Here is a 22,772-nt window from a genome sequence, read left to right as displayed (position 1 = left end):
CAGGAATTCAAGACCCATACATAAACATAGTAAAAGCTATATACAGCAAACCAGTAGCCAACATCAAAATAAATGGATAGAAACTTGAAGCAATCTCAATAAAATCAGGAACTAGGTAAGACTGCCCACTCTTTCCCTACCTATTCAATATAGTACTTGATGTCCTAGTCAGACCAATTAGACAACGAAAGGAGATCCAAGAGATACAAATGAGAAAGGAAGAAGTCAAAGTATCATTATTTGCAGATGATATGATAGTATACTTAAGTGACCCTCAAAATTTGACCAGAAAACTCCTAAACCTGCTAAACAAGTTCAGTAAAGTGGCCGTATATAAAACTAATTCAAACAAATCAGTGACCTTCCTCTACAGAAAGGATGAATAGGCTGAGAAAGAGATTAGGGAAACAACACCCTTTACAATAGTCACAAATAATACAAAATATCTTGGCATGAATCTAACAAAGCAAGTGAAAGACATGTATAACAAGAACTTCAAGTCTCTGAAGAAAGAAATCGAAGAAGATCTCAGAAAATAGAAAGACCTTCCATGCTCATGGATTGACAGGATTAATATAGTAAAAATGGCAATCTTTCCCAAAGCTATCTTCCTATTCAATGCAATCCCCATCAAAATTTCAACTCAATTCTTCATAGATTTAGAAAGAGCAATTTCCAAATTCATCAGGAATAACATAAAACCCAGAATAGAAAAACTATTCCCAACAATAAAAGAACTTCTGGGGGAATCATTATCTCTGACCTCAAGATATACTAAAGAAAAATTGTGATAAAAACTGCATGGTATTGGTACAGTGGCAGACAGGTACAATGGAATTGAATTGAAGATCTAGAAACAAACCACCACACCTCTTGTCCCTTGATCTTTGACAAAGGAGCTTCTTTCCATCCAGTGGAAAGAAGACAACATTTTCAAAAAATAGTGCTGGCTCAACTGGCAGATAGCATATAGAAAAAGGAAAACTGACCCATTCTTATCTCCTTGTACAAAGCTCAATTCCCAGCGGATCAAGGACCTTCACATGAAATCAGATACACTGAAACTTATTGAAGAGAAAGTAGGGAAGAGCCTTGAACATATGGGCACAGGGGGAATATTTCTGAACAGAACACCAATGCTTGTGATATAAGATCAAGAATCCCCAATGAAGGACCTGAAGGGATATGTAACCCCATATGAGGAACAACAATATGAACTAGCCAGTATCCCCAGAGCTCCCATGGACTAAAACACCAACCTAAGAGAACACATTTTGGGACTCATAGCTCCAGCTGCATATGCAGCAGAGGATAAGAAGAGAGGCCCTTTGTCCTATGAAGGCTGTATGCTCTATGGTAGAGGAATGCCAGAGCTAAGAAGAGGGAGTTGGTGGGTTGGTGAGCAGAGGAGGGGGGAGGGGGTTGGGAAGGGTGTTTTTTGGAGGGGAAACCAGGAAAGGGGATAACATTTGATATGTAAATAAAGAAAATATCCATTAAAAAAAAAAAAGAAAAAAGAATCTGGAAAGCAGAGTGCCATGACACTTTTCCCTTTCTCTGATCATATTTTCTATACTTCCTCTTCAGTGATATTCTCTAGGACTCAGTGAGGATATTGACGTAGATGTCCAGTTTAATACTGAGTGCTCATCAATTCATTACCTTAACAATTGTGAGTGTTTACAGTGCTCATCTTTCACAGAACACAGGAGTGTCTCTTCCCCAGGCTAAGTGGGGCACCAGTCTATGAACACAAATATTTAGGCAGCCATTTGACAACTATGCCAGTAAATTTCCCCTCTTGTGTCCTTCTGTTCTCCAGTCAAAAGTTTTTGGTCAGAAAGCAAGTTGACTCTTTTGTTTCTTGTAGTATTAACTTTCTGTAAGTGTGGCCCTAATCCCAGCTTCCTCATCAGGTATGGGAGAGGGTTTGGGTTTATTTTCTATAATAGTAAGTGCAAAGAGGCATGGAAAGAGTCACCTTTACAGCTTTTAAAACAGGTTGAAATGCTTATTGTCGAGATCTCTGCAGCAAGTATTCTCCCTTTCCCCTTATTTTAGTTTTTGCTAGTCCTTCACAGATGGCACAGAATGCGTGAGAGCTCAAGCTGCAGACAACAGCATTTTTTTTTCCTAATCAGCAAAACAACATTCTTTCCTTAGAGAGAGAATTAACTTTTGAAGTCTTATAGAAGCTACTTATCTCTTAAAGAGACAGTTGTCAAAATACGTATCTAAATTTACTTAATATTTTGTTTTCATTCTGCCATTCTAGATGCAACAGATAAGTTAATTAAAAGCCCCAATATTCTACAATTGTTTACTGAACAACTATCATGTGCATAGATTTTGATAATGTGTGTGTGTGTGTGCATGTGTGTGTGTGCAGCTGTGTCTGTGTGAGATAAGATTGTGAAGTGAGTGAATGAGTGAAGGATGGAGGGAGGGGGACACACATGCACACACACACACACACACACACCCACACACACACACACACACACACACACAGATACTTTATGTACAAAAAGAGAACTTTTCTCCGAATCATAAATAATTTACTATGAGATACAAAATACAATACTACCAATCTTAAACATATGGTGTAACAAAGCTAAAAGTACATAAAATTAATTGCAGACTACAAAAGCATGAATAATTTCTTGTGGAACAGAAGAGATGAAGCTCCCTTGGAACTACCTACATATTGTATTGATGCTATTCTTCAAGGAAGAAAGGGTGATGTTTTATACTTTTCAGGATAGCATTTAAACTTATTGGAGCAGAGGTGGATATTTGCCATGGCAAGTTATTTAATGACTTGAAAAATATCATATGCTGTTACTTTACATTGAAAGTAATTGTGTTTATCTATTGATTTCTTATTAAGATAATAAGGTGTTCAAAAATGTTTAAATACAACAGCACAGAACTAAATATGTACTCATTGAAAGGACAATCTATATTACTCATAAGCACATTTCTAATTGAAAAGAATTCTACGAAAAGCAAGTAGTGAAGAGACCTGTGCACTGTGGGATGCCCCCTTCTCTACCCCAAATTAAGCACAGAACACCAATTCCTAGCACAAAGAAATCCTGTATTAAGCATCACAAAGAGACAAGTTAGCTTAGGCTTAGTGGAGAGACTCAAGTAGTGTACAAAGTAAGAAATGTTAATCCTTAGAAACAGCACCAGATACTGTTTCAGATTCATCTTCTTTAAAGTCCATGTGGTCAAATGATCTAAAGCCAGTATTTGATTTTCCATGATAGGTATCAGGAAAGGCACATCAATTCGGGCTTGTTTTAAGGATGTGTTTTATGAGGAAAGTAAGATATTTAGTCTACACACCAAATTATTTTGTTACTTAATAGGCATTTAAATATGTGAGTTTCATGTTGGTCAACTACTCCTTAGCATGGGGCCTTCCCTGGAGTGTGATTGATATAGCCAGTAACACTCCATTAGAGTAAACTGATTTTCCTTTTGCCAGTACATATCAATTGAAAGTAGCTTCCCTTGGTTAGAGTGGGACTTTGTGTCTGTTTCTCATTCTCAGTGCTTGAACCCCTTTTGGCTTGAACCCATGCAAGCCTATGTGTACTGCCATAGGCTCCGTGAATTCACATGTACTGTTGCATCTGGTGTGCTCTGTTACCTCTGGCTCTTACACTCTTTCCACATCCTCTGATCACCATAAGCCACAATAGGAGGGGCCTGACAAAGACATCGAATGTAAAAATAAGTGCTTCAAAATTTCTCAATAAATCACAAATTAGTATGTGGTGCCATGACTACAACAAATATTAGAATAAAATATATAAATAACTTCATTGTAGAAAATGTACTTCAAATGCATAAAGACAAACATTTTATGAAAAAGGGCAGCTGATGAAACAATGACATTAAAAGAAAGCTAACTACTAAAATATAAAATAAAGTTAGATTAATAAAATGAATCTGGTGTTGATATAAACCAACAATACACAATTTGATCCCTGGAAACCAGGTCTATTAAAATGTAGATTCTAGTATAGCTGAGGGAATTTGAGTTTTGTCTTTCAGCCAGAAACATATAGGCTTGCTTAAGAAATGTACTAAGTATTATGTTGCTGTATATTGCTTTTATTATGTTTAGGTATGTGCCTTGAATCCCTGATCTTCCCAAGACTTTTAACATGAAGGGCTGTTGTATTGTGTCAAAGGATTTTTCTGCATCTTATGAGATGATTATGTTTTTTTTTTCTTTGAGTTTGTTTATATAGTGAATTTCATTGATGAATTTCTGTATATTGAATCATCCCCACGTCCCTGGGATGAAGCCTACTTAATCATGGTGAATGATCATTTTGATGTGTTCTTGGATTCTGTTTGCAAAAATTTATTGAGCATTTTTGCATTGATGAATATAAGGGAAATTAGTCTGATGCTCTCTCTCTCTCTCTCTCTCTCTCTCTCTCACTCTCTCTCTTTCTCTCTCTCTTTCTCTCTTGTCTTTGTGTGGTTTAGGTGTCAGGGTAACTGTGGCTTCATAGAACAAATTAGGTAGTGTTCCTTCTGTTTCTGTTTTGTGGAATAGTTAGATAAGTATTGGTATTAGGTCTTATTTGAAGGCCTGATATAATTCTGCACTAAAATAATCTGGCCTTGGGCTGGTTTTAGTTGGGAGACTTTTATGACTGCTTTTATTTCCTTAGGGATTATGCGGGTGTTTAGATTTATCTGATCCTGATTTAATGTTGATACCTGATATATGTCTAGAAATATCATCCATTTAATCTAGATTTTCCAGTTTTGTTTTTGTAGTAGGATCTGATGATATTTTGAATTTCCTCAGTTTCTGTTATGTCTCCTTTTTCATTTTTGATTTTTTTAATTTGGATACTGTCTCTGTACACTACAGTTAGTGTGGCTAAGGGTTTGCCTAAACATAATTAAAGTAATATGCAGCAAACCAATGGCCAACATCAAACTAAATGGAGAGAAACTTGAAGCAATCCCACTAAAATTAAGGACAAGACAAGGCTGCCCACTTTCTGTCTATCTTTAGATTATAGTAGTCAAAGTTATAGCCAGAACAATTAGACAACAAAAGGAAGTCAAAGAGATACAAATTGGAAAGGAAGAAGTAAAAATATCACTATTTGCAGATGATATGATAGTAAACATAAGTGACGCCCAAAATTTCCCTAGCAAACTCTGACAGTTGATAAACAACTTGAGCAAAGTGGCTGGATATAAAGTTAAATCAAACAAAATAGTAGCCTTTCTCTTCTCAAAAGTATAAAGGGCTGAGGAAGAAATTAGGGAAATGACACCCTTCACAATAGTCACAAATAATATAAAATATTTTGGTGTGACTCTAACCAAGCACCGAATTTACAGGAGCAGCAAGAAGCTATAGACCTCACACAAAGTTGGTGAATTTTTCTCTATGAGGTCACCACAAGTGAAGCTCAGCAATGCAATGTCAGGTGAAATAGTACATGTATATCCTCAGCAAAAGACTAATGAGGTGGAGCAAAGCAAACCAATGCTCAACCTCTCACTCTCTGAAGGGTCATATTCATATTCTTTTAGATATCTGTGTCCTTTCACATGTTTGCTATAGCAAAACATTCTTGTAACCTAACAGTCTCCAAAGAAACCATAAATTGCCACTTTATGCCAGTGTCTGATACAGTCTATCAAGCTAATATAAGCTTTGATTTCTGTGGTACTGGAATGAATGTTTCAGTGCCTTTGGTGCATGGAAAGTAGTGATGAAAAGATGTACTTGTTTGTTTGTTTGTTTGTTTTCAGATGATCTCCGATGGAAATCGATTTATCACCAAAGAGCACTTCATGCAGGTTACATTTCATGCTTCTTTCTTAATTTTATCTCAGATGTCTGTCCATTGCTCATACTGCTGTGTTAAAGTGCTTTGCTTTACTGTACTTGAGTCTGTTCATACTTTAGTGTTATTGTTATTTGCTTTTGGAATTGTGTGAACATATAAGAAATATTGAAGGACCAAACTCAGCATTACATAGTGACCTCTGTTTCTTTGGCTGGATTAGATTTAAAATTAATTTAGATATAATTTAAAAATAATTGCATCTACATTCATTTGGATTCTATTTACAGGAAATATTTTACCTCTTCAGGCCTAGTTCTTAGAGGTAAAGAAATATTTTATGGCCCTTAGACATTTAATCTATCCCAACAGTCTGGCGTGTTTTAACTGTAATGAGGTTGGCCAAGGTTTAGGGCAGCACTAGACTATGGGTATTGTCATAAACATCTTGAAGGCAGTTGGTCAGATCATTTAGCAGCACAACAATTGCAGGTCCACCCCTGGGCCTGTGACTTCTAAAGTCATGAGCTTTCAAACAGATATATAGTATCAGGCAATAATTCTTTCCTGTAGAACAGGCTTTATGTCCAATTCCAAAGTGATTGGTTACACCTATAACCTCCATGACATTATTGTGGCAGATCTTACTGGGAGATCAATATTGTACATTGCCAGTTGTGTGAAACTTTCCACTGATATCCCTATTTTAAAAAGTAACCTGCATAACACTTTCTGACTATAAATACTGGAGGAAATTCTCAGGTCAATTCCAATTTAATTTCTCTATATTCTATAACCAGAATGTCTGTGTCTTCAGTGACAGAGTCTTACTATGTGGTTCTGCTGGGTGATCAAGAGCAATGGCAATGGCATGTGTTGTCTAGGAGCCTCTGTGAGGCCTCTGAGCCATGTAGCAAGGGTTCCCACACTGAGGTTTTTATTTAAAAACTCATGACTTTTGGAGTAATCATTGTCCACCCCTGCAGGATGTCTGTATTCAAAATATCCTTTGTGTTTTGAATTCATATATTCCAATTAGCTCATAAATGATTAGGTTTCTACTGTGTTTAATCATACATACTTTGCTTCACTTATATCCCACCCCTTCCTCTTGCCTCTACTTTCATACCTGCTTAAACCTTTAACTCCACACTGTATCTATTTAATGTGTTTTACTGTCTTCTGCATTATTTCCTTTTTTTTCTTTTTCTTTTTCTTTTTTTTTTTTTTTTTTTTTTTGGTTACGTTGGATTCTGATTTAATTATAAAAGGTTGCTTTTGAGATATTTATTTTTTATTTTTTTATTAGGTATTTATTTCATTTACATTTCCAATGCTATCCCAAAAGTCCCCCACCTGCTCCCCCACCCACTCTCCCACCCACCTACTCCCACTTATTGGCCCTGGCGTTCCCCTGTACTGAGGCAGATAAAGTTTGCACGAGCAATGGTCCACTGATGGCTGACTAGGCCATCTTCTGATACATATGCAGCTAGAGACACGAGCTCCGGGGGGTACTGGTTAGTTCATATTGTTGTTCCACCTATAGGGTTGCAGATACCTTTAGCTCCTTGGATACTTTCTCTAGCTCCTCCATTGGGGGCCCTGTGATCCATCCAATAGCTGACTGTGGGCATCCACTTCTGTGTTTGCCAGGCACTGGCTTAGCCTCACAAGAGACAGCTATATCAGGGTCCTTTCAGCAAAATCTTGCTAGTGTATGCAATGGTGTCAGCGTTTGGAGGCTGATTATGGAATGGATCCCCGGATATGGCAGTCTCTAGATGGTCCATCCTTTTGTCTCAGCTCCAAACTTTGTCTCTGTAATGCATTATTTCTTCTATTGAAGAACATTAAAGAACAAACAACAGGTTTTACTACATACATTATTTTTATTCTTCCATCTATACAAACTACAATTTCCATGCCCACTTCTACTTAATCTATTTGTCATATATATTAGAACTCTTTCCACAAGATGAGTACAGTTCATTCCTTTTCCTTGGCTGTGAGTTCTGCATCATGTGTTTTAGTTAGTATAAAGCTATTACATCTGGAAATCAGTATTTAACCCTTCAGAACCTTGGTATCTAAGAGTTCCTATATGCTCCTTTTTATGTGGTTCCATGCCTTTTCTTTCAGTGGGAAAATTACATATCTGAGCCTTTTATTTCTAGGAAGAAAGGGGGAAATAGAGGTACAGAGATTCCATATTAACCTCAGCCTAGAATAACCAATTGCCTAAGTGCCTCTTAGTGAATATAAAAATTTGGCTTAAGTCCATTCATCTTTTCAATAGTTTGCTATACAACAGAAATCATAAAACTATATACATATGTTTGAAAGATTACAGAGCATGTTTGGGAAACCTGACAGCACATGCCCAACAGCTCAGCAGTCACTGTTTGCGTTTTCTTACATGAAATAGCAGGGATATCTCCAAATCAATTGGTTACCATGCATTGGCAAGTTGAAAATGAATATGAAATTAAGTTTTCTTTTTCCTTTCCTGTAAGTGCAGGAACAATACATATACACATACATATGCATATGCTCATGCACATATACATGTCTATCTATCTATCTATCTATCTATCTATCTATCTATCTATCTTGGTGTGTGTGTGTGTGTGTGTGTTTGTGTGTGTGTGTGATTCACTCAAATGAATCACAATTTCCCTTTTTGATTTGTACCATACTTGTGATACAATATTAACTTAATTTAAATTTCTATTCCTCTGAGTGGAGTGAACCATAGTCACTATCTTCTTTATTTGGTACACAACATCACAAAATATTCTAGAATTATTGTTTAGCTATGAGGAAACTCATATCTGATATGTTATGTAATTTCCTCAATAGTACACAACTGAAAACAGCATAACTAAAATATGACTCCAAGCAGCATAGTTCAGCGTTCTCTCTGTGAATCTGTTGAGTGTCTTGCTTGTGCTTGTGAATTTATAGAGTCACCTTCATCTTGGCAATCACTGTTCTATCATCACACCTTAGTGAACAGCTGAGTTGTTGAAAGATTTACTTGAGCCAATGAATCACATACACTATGAAAAGAAGAGGATGTTCCCCACCAAAATATGTCTTCTAAGTAGTCTTAGAGTACATCTGTTTAATAGGAAACACTTCTTCAAAGATCTGATAGGTGGGAGAAGCAACAGAAAATATAGGTAAGACAGGACATAAGAGCCTCAAAGCAGGATAAAGCCTTTCTCTGGTTCCAATGCTGTCTGAATTTACCCTTCCATAGTCATGTTGACTAAAACTTGAAGGCTACTTCACAAAAAAATAATTTTCTATGAAAAAATATTCTTAAGGTTGTCAGTCATTGAGAAAATAAATTAGAACTACAATGAGGAGAAATTGGGCACACTCAGGTTACTGTGATATGAGATGTTAATTTTTCCAGTGCTGCAGCCACTGGTAAGTTGCTCTTGATCCAGTAAATAACCTTGATATATGCTCAGACAAGACATCTTAATTAAATTCTATGTGTCACATACCTCAGGAAGATATGAAAGAATGAGGGAGACTTCTTGAAAGGAAGAACTCAAGTGGAAGATAAGGTAAAAGAGATGGGCACAGGGCCTGGAAATAGCTCAAATTTATTATATAAGTGTATGAAACAATCAAACAACAAAAATTACTATACAGATACTATCATTTTAATCAGAATGGAGAAAATTATCATTGATAATGTCAATCTGTTCTCACAGGCAGAGAACAATGATGTCCTTCCTAGAGCCATGAATGAGGCTCAGTAAGATTCAGTCACTTACGGAGTTAGACATAGCAAGTAATGTACAGCCATTAAAGTTATACCCTTTGATATCCAAAGCAGTTTTTATTCGCAACAATATCATCCAAAAGACAAAACCCTTTAAATAGGAAAATGGATGAGAATTTGTTGTATAGTGGGTAGAAATGAGGCTAAGATGATCATTAATATTTCCACCCTCTAATATAAATATATTTGCTCTATTCAGTTCACTTCCTTGAGTATGGGGATGACCTGCAGGTATAATCAGTTATTAGTCCTGTAATGAGGTCATGTCATCTATCTAAGTAAGAGATATTTTCAGATAATTAATATTCTACATCATTTTTATTTTAAGTAAATTAATTTGAGATTATTTAAGGAGACCTGATTTAATTAGGTAGAAGTTCTTAAAAGTCACAAGTGGTTCTTTTTGAAGAGAGAAAATTCTCTTACTCGCTTTGAAGAAGTGAGCTCCAAGTTGGTATCATTCTTTTTCAAAGCCCACTGATGAAGAGCTGAAAGTCCTCCAGAAACTGATAGCATCCCGTGGTGAACAGAAAACTGTAGAAATAGGAGCCTTACTCCCACAGCCACAAGTAACTTAGATCAGTAAATAGTCATTGGATGAGAAAAAGTCACTAGCTTCAGAAAGCAGTGTGGTTAACATCAAATGGAAAAATTGAAAATGTTTTGTACTGAGTAAAAAATAGGACAGAATTCCTGGTTTTGCTAAGATGAGAAAAGTACAAGCTACCATGTTTTCTTATACTGTAGAAACTAATAGAAGTGCTGTTGGAAAATGTACCCGCAAAGTCTGTTGCTTAGGTTCCAGAGTAAATACAAAATTATACCATTTATCTTTATGTCATGACTACTCCCTGGGTCTAAGCCTTCATCATCTTTCTTATACCACCACAGTATGTATCCTGCTTCTTCAAGTTTTTCCTGGTCAATGCTCACGTGGGATAGACAGTTTAAAAATTCCCTAATTGCTTTTCTCAGAGACCTTCAAGAATTTCTCATTGTTTTGAAATAAAATGAAATATAAAGGGATCAATAGAGCCTGACTCATCTATATTTTAATCATACTTATTTCTTACTACTTATTGATCCAGTTCTTACATATTACTGTGTAACACCATTCATAGGGATATGGGAACAAATGTCTATTCACTCACAATAGAGAGCTGAGGATAGACCACAGTACAGATGCCAACAAAATCCAATATTGTGACACAATGACTTTTTTGTGATTGCCAACAGGAGTATGGTTGAAAGATTAATTATAGAAACTGACATAACTCAATAACAGCTCATAAAAGCTGGAAACCTGGCATGCCTTATAGGCTGCTCAACAGGTTAGAGGTGTCTCTTTTGGACAACTCAAGTAGTTTGAGTACCTTCTAAACAGCTCCTGTTGTCTGTGAACATCTCCCAGCACTCCTAACTGCTTATGTATGTTTGTATCAGGTGTATCCTACTAAATTTGGTCAATTTCAAGAGTTTCCTAAATCTATGGAGATACTGTCTTTCTGAATTTTAAAGAACTTCCCTTTAGGATGGAATACTTCATCTTTGTATACAATATATTATGTCTTTTTTTTTTTTTTTTAATTTGGTTTTTCAAGACAGGGTTTCTCTGTGTAGCCCTGGCTGTCCTGGCACTCACTTTGTAGACCAGGCTGGCCTCGAACTCAGAAATCCGCCTGCCTCTGCCTCCCGAGTGCTGGGATTAAAGGCGTGCGCCACCACGCCGGGCAATATATTATGTCTTAATTAGCTTCACTCCCAATATTTTATCTAGGGGGAATAGCTACAGAGTACTTCTTTTGGCAGCAATAATTCATTCAACTTTTTTGTGCATATTGTATTTTATGCCAAAAGAAGTTACATCTGCTGTTAAATTTGATTATTAGCACTTCTAAACATATCACACACTCATCATCTATGAATTTATTTGTTCATATATGCATTTCCAAGTATTTGCATATAGGGGCAATTAACTACCGTGCATTTCAGCAAGATGTTACATTATATGAGCATTAAGAATTATTTTGATTTTTAAAATTATTTTTATTAGATATTTTCTTCATTTACATTTCAAATGCTATCCCCAAAGTCCCCTATACATTCTCCCTGCCCTGCTCCCCTACCCACTCACTCCCACTTCTTGGCCCTGGCATTCCCCTGTACTGAGGCATATAAAGTTTGCAAGACCAAGGGGCCTTTCTTCCCATTGATGGCTGACTGGGCCATCTTCTGCTACATATGCAGCTAGAGACACAAGCTTTGGGGGTACTTATTAGTTCATATTGTTGTACCACATATAGGGTTGCAGACCCCCAAAAACAAAAAACAAAACAAAACAAAATAAGGAATTATTTTAATGATAAGATCAACAGTTAAAGACATTTGCTGCCAAAACTGTGAGTATGATCCCTGGGACAAGTGCAATAGAAAGAGCACCAACTCATACATGTCGTCAAGTCTCCACACCTGAAAGCTCCATGTGGTTCCTGGCCTGTAAATAAAATAATGTAGGGTTTTGAAATAAAAATGTTTTGAGAAAAAATATCTACAAAATGAAAACAGTAAGTATGAATCTTAATAATTATATATGATGTAAAAAAATTAAAATCTCATGAGACATAAATATTACCTTTTCTACAAAGGTTCCTTATGCCTTTTCTAAGTTCTTAGCCCCATTTCTCTATTAATAGTCATTTCTAATTTTCTAATGCCTTGAATGATTGTTTTATTTATTGGTTATTTTGTCTATCTACATTTCAAATGATGTCCTGCTTCCCATTTCCCCTCTGCAAATCCCCTATCCCATTCCCCCTCTCCCCTGTTTCTATGAGGGTGCTGCCCCACTCACCTACCCACACCTGTGTCATTGCCATGTAATATCCCACACCTTATACTGTCTCTGCCTTCCCCACCTCTCCCAGGTCCTTCCTTCCCTCTACTGCCCATGATTATTTTGTTTCTCTTTCTAAGTAGGACTGAAGCATTCATACTTTGCTCTTCCTTCTTCTTGAGCTTCATATGGTCTTTGAGTTGTATCATGGGTATTCCCAGATTTTGAGCTAATATACACTTATGAGTGAGTACATGCCATATGTGTTCATTTGTGACTGGGTTACCTTAGTCAGTATAATATTTTCTAGTTTCATCCATTTGCCTTCACATTTCATAAAGTCATTGTTTTTAATAGCTTCATTTTGTAAAGTACTTCATTTTGTTAATGTACCACATTTTCTGTAGCCATTCTATTGAGGAACATCTGGGTTGTTTTCAACATCTGGCTATTATAAACAAGGCTGCTATGAACATAATGGAGCATGTATCCTTGTTGTATGCATCAAGGCATATACCCAGAGCATCTTCTGAGTATATGCCTAGGTCCTCAGGTAGAACTATTTCCAATTTTCTGAGGAAGCACCAGACAGATTTCCAGAGTGGTTGTACCTGTTTGCAATCCCACCAGCAATGGAGGAGTATTTATCTTTCTCCACATCCTCTCCAGCATCTGTTATCACCTGAATTTTTTATCTTACCCCTTCTGACAGGTGTGAGGTGGAATCTCAGAGTTGTTTTGATTTGCATTTTCCTGGTAACTAAAGATGTTGATCATTTCTTTAGAGGCTTCTTGGCCATTCAAGATTTCTCAGTTGAGAATTCTTTGTTTAGTTATGTACCCCATTTTTAATAGGGTTATTTGGTTCTCTGAAGTCTATCTTCTTAAGTTCTTTGTATATTTTGGATATTAACCCTCTATCAGATGCAGGATTGGTAAAGATCTTTTCCCAATCTATAGGTTGACGTATTGCCCTCTTGTCAGTGTCTGTTTCCTTACAGAAGCTTTTCAGATTTGAGCTCCCATTTGTCAGTAGTTGATCTTAGAACCTGAGCCACTGCTATTCTGTTCAGGAAAATTTCCCCTGTGTTGATGTGTTTTAGGCTCCTTCCCACATTCTCTTCTATTAGATTCAGTGCATCTGTTTTTTTTTTTTTTTTTTTTTTTTTTTTTTTTTTTTTTTTTTTGTGGAGGTCCTTGATCCACTTGGACTTCAGCTTTGTACAAGGCGATAAGAATAGATCAATTTGCATTCTTCTACATGCTGACCACCAGTTAAACCAGCACCATTTGTTGAAAATGTTTTCTTTTTTCCACAGGATGGTTTTTGTTTCTTTGTCAAAGACCAGGTTACTATACGTGTGTGGGTTCATTTCTGGATCTTATATTCTATTCTATTGATCTATCTGTCTGATACTGTGCCAATTTCATGTGTTTTTTTGTTGTTGTTGTTTTGTTTTTTATCACTATTGCTCTGTAGTATAGCTTGAGATCAGTGGCTGTGATTACCCCAGAAATTCTTTTATTGTTGTGAATAATTTTCACTATCCTGGGCTTTTTGCTATTCTAGATGAATTTGTGAATTGCTCTTTCTATCTCTATGAAGACTTGAGTTGGAGTTTTGATGTGGATTGCATTGAATCTGTAAATTGCTTTTGGTAAGCTAGACATTTTTACTATGTTTAATCCTTCCAATCCATGAGCATGGGTGATTTGCCTTCAATGATTATTTTTCTAGAACTTCAAATAAGTAGAATGATTTTGGAGAGGCTTTTGTTTCTTATATTGTTGTTTCCCTTCAAAATAAATACCATGTTTGTGGTTTTGTCTATACTGCTCACTGAACTGTGAACTCCAAGACAATAAGAGCCATTTGCTGTTGATTTACCTTTTCCCTCATTGTCTCTAAAAACATTCTTGACACATAGGAAGGATTATATTGCATTTGCTGAGTGAACAACTATACAGTGGATAGAGGTACAAAAGATGTGTCTTGATTGAAAGCAGTTTTTTCTTAGCACTCGAAGTGTCTGTATATTAGCAAAATAGAAAGCAAGGAGCCTTTTTTAAGCTTTACACTTTTACTGCCAGAGATGTGTAGACACACAGCCATCATTTGGGGACTAAATCTGATAGGAATAATAGTCTGAAACTAAAAATAATTTGCAACATATAGAAAAAACTAGTGTCTAGTTTGCTTCCCAACTCAGACATCCAAGTGGACTTTGAAATTTTATAGCTGTTCCTATTGAAGTAGTTTCCAGTTGTGGTTTATAGAACAGGGAAATGCCTACATTAGTTAAATCCTGAATGTATTTGTGTTTTGACATGGGCACAGACAAAGGCTTCGGATCCACTGGACAACTTGCAGAGTTGTACTCATGCACTTGGTCCAGGCTCAAGAGGTACAACAAAGCTGTTGATGAACCATTGATAATGGTGTGGAAAGTCTATATTAGTAACAGCGTCCTTCTCCTTGATCTTTAGTCTGAGACTGCTTTCTAGAGGCACTTCTTACCTAGACTTGTCAACTCCTCCCATGGCTCTACTGAGTGTAAACACACTGGGGTTCCAAATGCACTGGCAGTGATAGCAGAACCCCAGCTGATCCCAAATTCTCTGCCAGTGACTATCTTTTCTTCAGTCCCTCACGGTCCATAGCTAGCATTCCATGACCTAAGCTGTACAGAATGCTACACATGTCCTTTCCTAGTCATGGCTGTTCTTTCCTCTGGATGTTGGTCTGCACATTTGCATACTTTGAAGGGCACCTTCAGATGTTATAGGCTACCTGAACCTGCTTTTAAGATTTTATTTGCATATGCATAAAACCATATGTTAGTGCATCAGACCTGTGATTGGGCAGGGAAAATGGAGGTTGCAGTTGATAAGGTTGCAGGAGATAAGAGTTGCAGAGACAGAGAGTATCTTAGGAGAGGAAAAAGAGCATATATGGAGGTAGACAGACAGAAAGAAGAACCTAAACCAGCATGGCTTTAAATAACCACAGGTAGTTATGATATCATAAAGGTTAGAATAATTGGAATAATTTGTCTAATATAGGTGGACAGCTTTTATCCTTATGATTGGTTTTGAAATTTTTTTTCTCTTTTTTTTAATTTATTTTTTAATTAGGTATTTTCCTCATTTATATTTCCAATACTATCCCAAAAGTCCCCCATACCCTCCCCCCAACCCCCTTACCCACCCACTCCCAATTTTTGGCCCTGGCATTCCCCTGTACTGGGGCATATAAAGTTTGCAATTCCAATGGGCCTCTCTTTCCAGTGATGGCCGACTAGGCCATCTTTTGATACATATGCAGCTAGAGACAAGAGCTCCGGGGTACTGGTTAGTTCATAATGTTGTTCCACCTATAGGGTTGCAGATCCCTTTAACTCCTTGGGTACTTTCTCTAGCTCCTCCATTGGGGGCCGTGTGATCCATCCAATAGCTGACTGTGATCATCCACTTCTGTGTTTGCTAGGCCCCGGCATAGTCTCACAAGAGACAGCTATATCAGGGTCCTTTCAGCAAAATCTTGCTAGTGTATGCAATGGTGTCAGCGTTTGGAAGCTGATTATGGGATGGATCCCTGCATATGGCAATCACTAGATGGTCCATCCTTTCGTCACAGATCCAAATTTTGTCTCTGTAATTCCTTCCATGGTTGTTTTGTTCCCATTTCTAAGAAGGGGCAAATTGTCCACACTTTGGTCTTCATTCTTCTTGAATTTCATGCGTTTACCAAATTGTATCTTATATCTTGGGTATCCTAAGTTTCTGGGCTAATATCCACTTATCAGTGAATACATATTGTGCGAGTTCCTTTGTGATTGGGTTACCTCACTCAGGATGATGCCCTCCAGGTCCATCCATTTGCCTAGGAATTTCATAAATTCATTTTTTTTAATAGCTGAGTAGTACTCCATTGTGTAAATGTACCACATTTTCTGTATCCATTCCTCTGTTGAGGGGCATCTAGGTTCTGAAACTTATAGAGGAGAAAGTAGGGAAAAGCCTCGAAGATATGGGTACAGGGGAAAAATTCCTGAATAGAACAGCAATGGCTTATGCTGTAAGATTGAGAATCGATAAATGGGACCTCATAAAATTGCAAATCTTCTGCAAGGCAAAAGACACCGTCAATAAGACAAAAAGGCCACCAACAGATTGGGAAAGGATCTTTACCTATCCCAAATCAGATAGGGGACTAATATCCAATATATATAAAGAACTCAAGAAGGTGGACTCCAGAAAATCAAATAACCCCATTAAAAAATGGGGCTCAGAGCTGAACGAAGAATTCTCACCTGAGGAATACCGAATGGCTGAGAAGCACCTGAAAAAGTGTTCAACATCCTTAATCATCAGGGAAATGCAAATCAAAACAACCCTGAGATTCCACTTCACTCCAGTCAGAATGGCTAAGATCAAAAATTCAGGTGATAGCAGATGCTGGCGAGGATGTGGAGAAAGAAGAACACTCCTCCATTGTTGGTGGGATTGCAAGCTTGTACAACCACTCTGGAAATCAGTCTGGCAGTTCCTCAGAAAATTGGACATAGTACTACCGGAGGATCCAGCAATATCTCTCCTGGGCATATATCCAGAAGATGTCCCAACCGGTAAGAAGGACACATGCTCCACTATGTTCATAGCAGCCTTATTTATAATAGCCAGAAGCTGGTTTTGAAATTATTGTACTGGCATCTTGTGAACTGAGAATGTATTGATATATAAATCTGATTTGTTAATTATAATCTTTGAGAGCTTTAATTTACTTGGTCAATAGAATGTGAGACTACAGGGGTTTATGGCTAAGAAGGAATGAGCAGCTCCAGAGACAAGGGACCAGAGCTGGGAACACAGCAATTGGTCGCTGGAAGGATTAGCTAGAGACAGAGCCAGTGGGACCATGCTGGGGCAGAGAGTTTCTCGGCAGTAGCAAGGGAACTTATCAGGTCTTTTTAAATATTTTCTGCAACATATTTTATGTTAAAGTCATTTGTTATTTTATTGGTTCATGTTTTACTTGTATTTCAATGGTTATATAAGGACTTTTAAAATACAGAGGTTTTATGTGTGCTCCTGATTTACTAACTTAAATCTTCACCTCTGCTTAAACGTAAGGAAGAGATAACAGATATGTCCCAACCACATGATTGATGATATACGTTTCTGTACCTCACAAGGAAGAAGTATATTTCCTCAGCACAAACAAATAAAAATGTTAAGAGATGCAGATACAATTTACAAATTAATTTTAACAACACCTAGAATATCTGGCAGATATTCATAGTAAATATTTTAAAAATCTATGAAATGATTGCAACCCTCTCTTCTCCATTACACACTGTGTGTCACTCATATAGAGAAAACACATATGGCTTTTTAATTGTATACTGTTTCTGGAAATTGCTTTTAGAATATCTCCCTAGAATTCTTTGTGTTGTTAAGAGATTCTCATTCGAAAATACTTTAAAATGTTTCTGAACCTGCATAGCTGTGTGGTGAGGCACTATTAAAATATTGCTTCTTTCTATTTGCTCTCTGAGGAAAATCAGGGTAAAGTCCCCATAGAGTAAAGGTACAGATTTGTGAACATGAGTGGTGATAGGTAAAACAAATTGTTTTGCTTTAGACTCTTCACAATCTTTGTTTTTCATTCTTCTTCATATACTATATCTCCCCATCTCCTTCTAGTCCCTTCCCATTATCTCCACTCTCCCTTAGATCCACTCCTTCTCCATTTCCCTTCAGAAAAAAGCAAGCCTTCCAGAAATATCAACCAAAAAAAGCATAACAAGTTACAATAGGACGAGGTACAAACTCTCATCCTCAGAGCAGGCAAAAGAGTCAGAGACAGCCCCCACTTCTACTGTTATGAGTCCCATAAAAAGACCAGCCTATACAACCATCACACACACACACACACACACACACAGAGACACACACAAACACACACACACACACACAAACACACACACACACACACACACACACACACACACACACACACACACACATACACACGACCTCTTGAGGATCCATATAGGCTCCCTGATTGTTCCTTCCATCTCTGTTAACCTCTATGAACTCTGTATAGTTGATTATGTGGGCTTTGTTCTTATGGTATCCTTGACAGCTCTGGCTTCTACAATCCTTTCTTCCCCTCTTCCACACTTGATACTTTCAAAAGTGTTAAGGCCTGAAAGATAGTTTGAAAATACTTTTTTGCAAAATGGAAAAAGTGTATAAGGAGTTGGTTTTAAAAATAAGTTTTAGACTAAACCAATTTAAGTAAGCAAAGAAAGAGTTATAACTGGCCAGTTTTCAGAAACAGGGAAGATTCTGTAAGCCTGTGCTTAGGTTGTGAACTAAAAGACATTTGGGAGAAGAAAAAAAAATGAAAGTGGTGGAATGAGAGGAGTCAGAGCCAAAGAAAGCTGTATTGGTTCCAAGTTGTCTTTGCTTTATTTTAATGTTCTTTGAAGAACTATCATTCTGTTCTTTATTGAAGTGTTACTGCTTGAGTTAGTTGAGTCTCACTGCAGGTACAAATCTCTAGATCAGGTTTAACTTTAAGTAGCACAACAACTAGGCTGCTGTACATTACAGTAGGAATTAGCTATGTGAGAAGAGAGGTCCTCTTAACAGTTCAGTTTTATTTACTAGGGATGATTATGTTTGAGATTCAAAAATACAGTGGTGCCACATGGTACTAAATGTATCCTTTTCTTCTTTGACAATGTGATTAGGGTGATACTTTAAACCATTAATGATATTTTCTCATTTACTTTTGTTGTATGTAGACTTAGAAATCAAGTTGTTTTCTTCTGCAAACATCTATAATTTTGGGAGCATACTATGATTAGTGAGAGAACATTATAGACTTTATTAAGAAAGGATTACACAGGCCGGGCAGTGGTGGCGCACGCCTTTGATCCCAGAATTTGGGACGCAGAGGCAGGCAGATTTCTGAGTTTGAGGCCAGCCTGGGCTACAGAGTGAGTTTCAGGATAGCCAGGGCAATACACACACACACACACACAAAGAAAGAAAGAAAGAAAGAAAGAAAGAAAGAAAGAAAGAAAGAAAGAAAGAAAGAAAGAAAAAGAAAGAAAGAAAGGATTACACAAAATTTTGTTATGAACATATTTCTGAGGCATGTGATATCATATCACATATATCCATTGAAATAGAATGAAACTTGCCATTTTTTTCTTGCATAGAATTTTCCTTCCTTCACTTATCCTTTCATTGTTTGATGTCAAAGATAAAACAGCAAAATCCTTCTCAGAAATTGAGATATATGTAGATATAATATGCTTTTTGTCAGTGACAGAGAACCTTTCTCTTGTGGAAAAAAAATGACTTGTAGAATTAAAAGAAAAAGCCTATTTCTGTCCTGAAGAGCTGTGAGATGAAAGAAAAGAGAAACATCTTGTATACGGCCTTTAGTTTGAGACATTCCATGTATGCACGTACGTGTGTGTGTGTGTGTGTGTGTGCATGTGTGTGTATTTTACATACATTTTAAATCCTAACCTATGAATTGAGTTTCATGTATTGAGTGGGATCAGAGCACATTGTATAATATGCCTAAATAATTGATAAAATATTATGGTGTGGAAAAAATATGATGATATTTTAAGCGACATTTATTACAAACAGTTATTCAAGGACAGTATCAAACATTTAAAAATCTTCTTACAACAAAAGAAAGTAGCCTCTGTGAGGGGTGGTATGCTGTTGGTAAGTTCACTTACTCAACAGTTAGTTCATTGATCAATGAAGGCTACTGACTTCTCATTTACTTGAGCAAATTTGACTTTCTAAAAGAAACTTAGTTTCTAGGCTTTGTGATTTTAACCTGTCCTGTGTGCTGTTAGGGCAGCATGCTAGAAGATGAACTACCTTGATGCTAAACTGTTGCATGTTTTGAAGATATCTTTGCCTTTTATTGCTCTGTAAAAGCACCTAAAGGATTATAGTCGTGATAAAGAGAAATGGAGAATGGTTACCTTGGATTTCAGATGCAGACTTTTTCATAGAAGCAATCTGTTCTTTTGTTTTTGGCATCGCTGGATGCTAATAATGGAAGCTATGAGGCCTTGAGATGTTAGAAGACAGACAGCTCTGTTGTTCTTCAAACTTAATTTTTAACAGCATTGATTATAGGAGCTTGTGTCCTCATGTTAATTATGTTACCCAAAAACCTGTTTGTAGTACCCCACAGATAGAACTAAAGAAAGCCTGCCCTGAGTTGGTTTTTGACTGGTCAATAAAGTTACCAGCAGCCAATGTCTGGACAAAAAGACAGAGGTGGATCTTTTAGGATTCCAGGGAAGGGACAGAGAGGATGAAGAAAGGACTCTGCTATGAGGAGGGTGTAGAAGACAGAAAGGTGCAGGAGGGAGATACTGCTGACATGTCTGTAAATGGGGGACGCAGCCTCGGGAGGGCTGTTCATCAAGGTCCAGGGCCCCAAAGATAAAATATAGATTCTAGTAAGTAATAACTAAGGAATATCAGAGTTATAGCCACGTGCAGTTAGGGGGTGTCCCAGTCACTGACCTGCTTAGGGTATATTACATATAATGTTGTGCATGTGTGTCTTTCACTTCAGAATCCAGATCATTGGAATGGGTAGTGATGAGTGTGCTTGTACGACCAGGGAGTTTTGAGTGATGAACGTTTTACCACATCATTATTTTCATTGAGACTTATGACAAAACGAACAGCGACTAAGAAATTGAAATGTTTAATCCTGTGGCTGATCAAGAGATATTTCTTCATGGATAGATTTAATCTGGGACATGATCCATGTATCATCTTGGAGAAAGCCATTAGTGATTAAGGAAGAGCTAGTACTAAGGTCCTAAGTGTAGTTTTTGTTTTTTAAGAACTAAAACCAAACTCTAGCTTGGCCAGCACAGAGGCAGCAAGGGACAGAACAGGGATGCTTGCAATGAGATCCCTTGGCTTCACCACAGGCTTCAGATTATTTTTTCAATTGTGTTTTATAGTAATTAGCATTATAATACTGTATAAAACATGGTTGAATTTTGCTTGAGGAACATTTTAAATCACTTGTTTATTAAGAAACATATAGTCATACCATGTACTGCCCTGGGAAAGCTCTCAGTAATCATTGAAGACTTAAAGCCCAAAGGGATAATAGCTTGCTCAATAAAGAAGGCTGGTGGTTCAACCTGACCTTTGCTCCACACATAATTTGGGCCTTTCAGGGGCTTTCTCTTGGTGTTTCTGTGTGCCCATATGGTTCTGCTGTGTTGTTGTTCATCTTAAATTGTTCATTATTTTAACCATGTATCTTACTGGTTCTGAGGCAATCATTTCTTTTGACAAGATGTGACTGGTCAGGAATTAGAGATATTGAAGCTTAGATGAAACTGGTTCCCATCTCTATGTGAAGATGCTTCCTTACAGGAGGTGTCCCTGGATCTTATCTTGTGAAGATAAATTCTATGTCATAAATCTACATTTTGAAACTATGGAAAAAAATTGGAAAAATGCAAATAAAAGAATAATTCTTATGTACACTTTGAAGAATATTTTCTTTGTGATCATTTTTACTCAACTAAATTATAAACTATTGACTTCCATTAATATTGTTACTTTGACTTTAACCAGGGAGTTGTTTAATTACCTATATAAGATGGAATAAAATCCAGATGGAACACAGGGTCACCAATGGAGGAGCTAAATAAAGTTCCCAAGGAACTGAAGGAGTCTGCAACCTATAGGTGCAACAACAATATGAACTAACCAGTACTCCCAGAGCTCGTGTCTCTAGCTGCATATGTAGCAGAAGATGGCCCAGTCGGCCAGCACTGGGAAGAGAGGCTCCTTGGTCTTGCAAACTTTGTATGCCTCAGTACAGGGGATGTCACAGCCAAGAAGTGGGAGTGGGTGGGTAGGGGAGCAGGCCAGGGGTAGGGTATTTTGAATTTTGAAAAAAAATCCAGAACCAAGGACTATGATTCTGTGATAGCACTTCACTAAGTAAAGTGTTACGTAACTTCCCCTCTGTTAAAAAGCTGAAATTTTTCTCTAGGTTTCCTTTCAACATGGAAAGATAGGAACTAATGTTTTGATCTTTTATGGGAGGGGAGTGAAGCCCAGAGACACCACTCTTTCTCCAAGACACAGCAAGTGGTCATTTCAAACTATATATTTTTTTCCAAGTGTCAAGACCATGACCTTTCTGTGACTTTTTGCTAGTTTCATTTGTAGGACAACTTTTTAATATTATGCTAAATAACTTGGA

The sequence above is a fragment of the Mus caroli genome, unplaced genomic scaffold (genome assembly GCF_978045245.1).
Source record: "Mus caroli unplaced genomic scaffold, Mus_caroli_1 scaffold_13, whole genome shotgun sequence".
Taxonomy (NCBI): domain Eukaryota; kingdom Metazoa; phylum Chordata; class Mammalia; order Rodentia; family Muridae; genus Mus; species Mus caroli.
Note: the sequence above shows the minus strand (reverse complement) of the source record.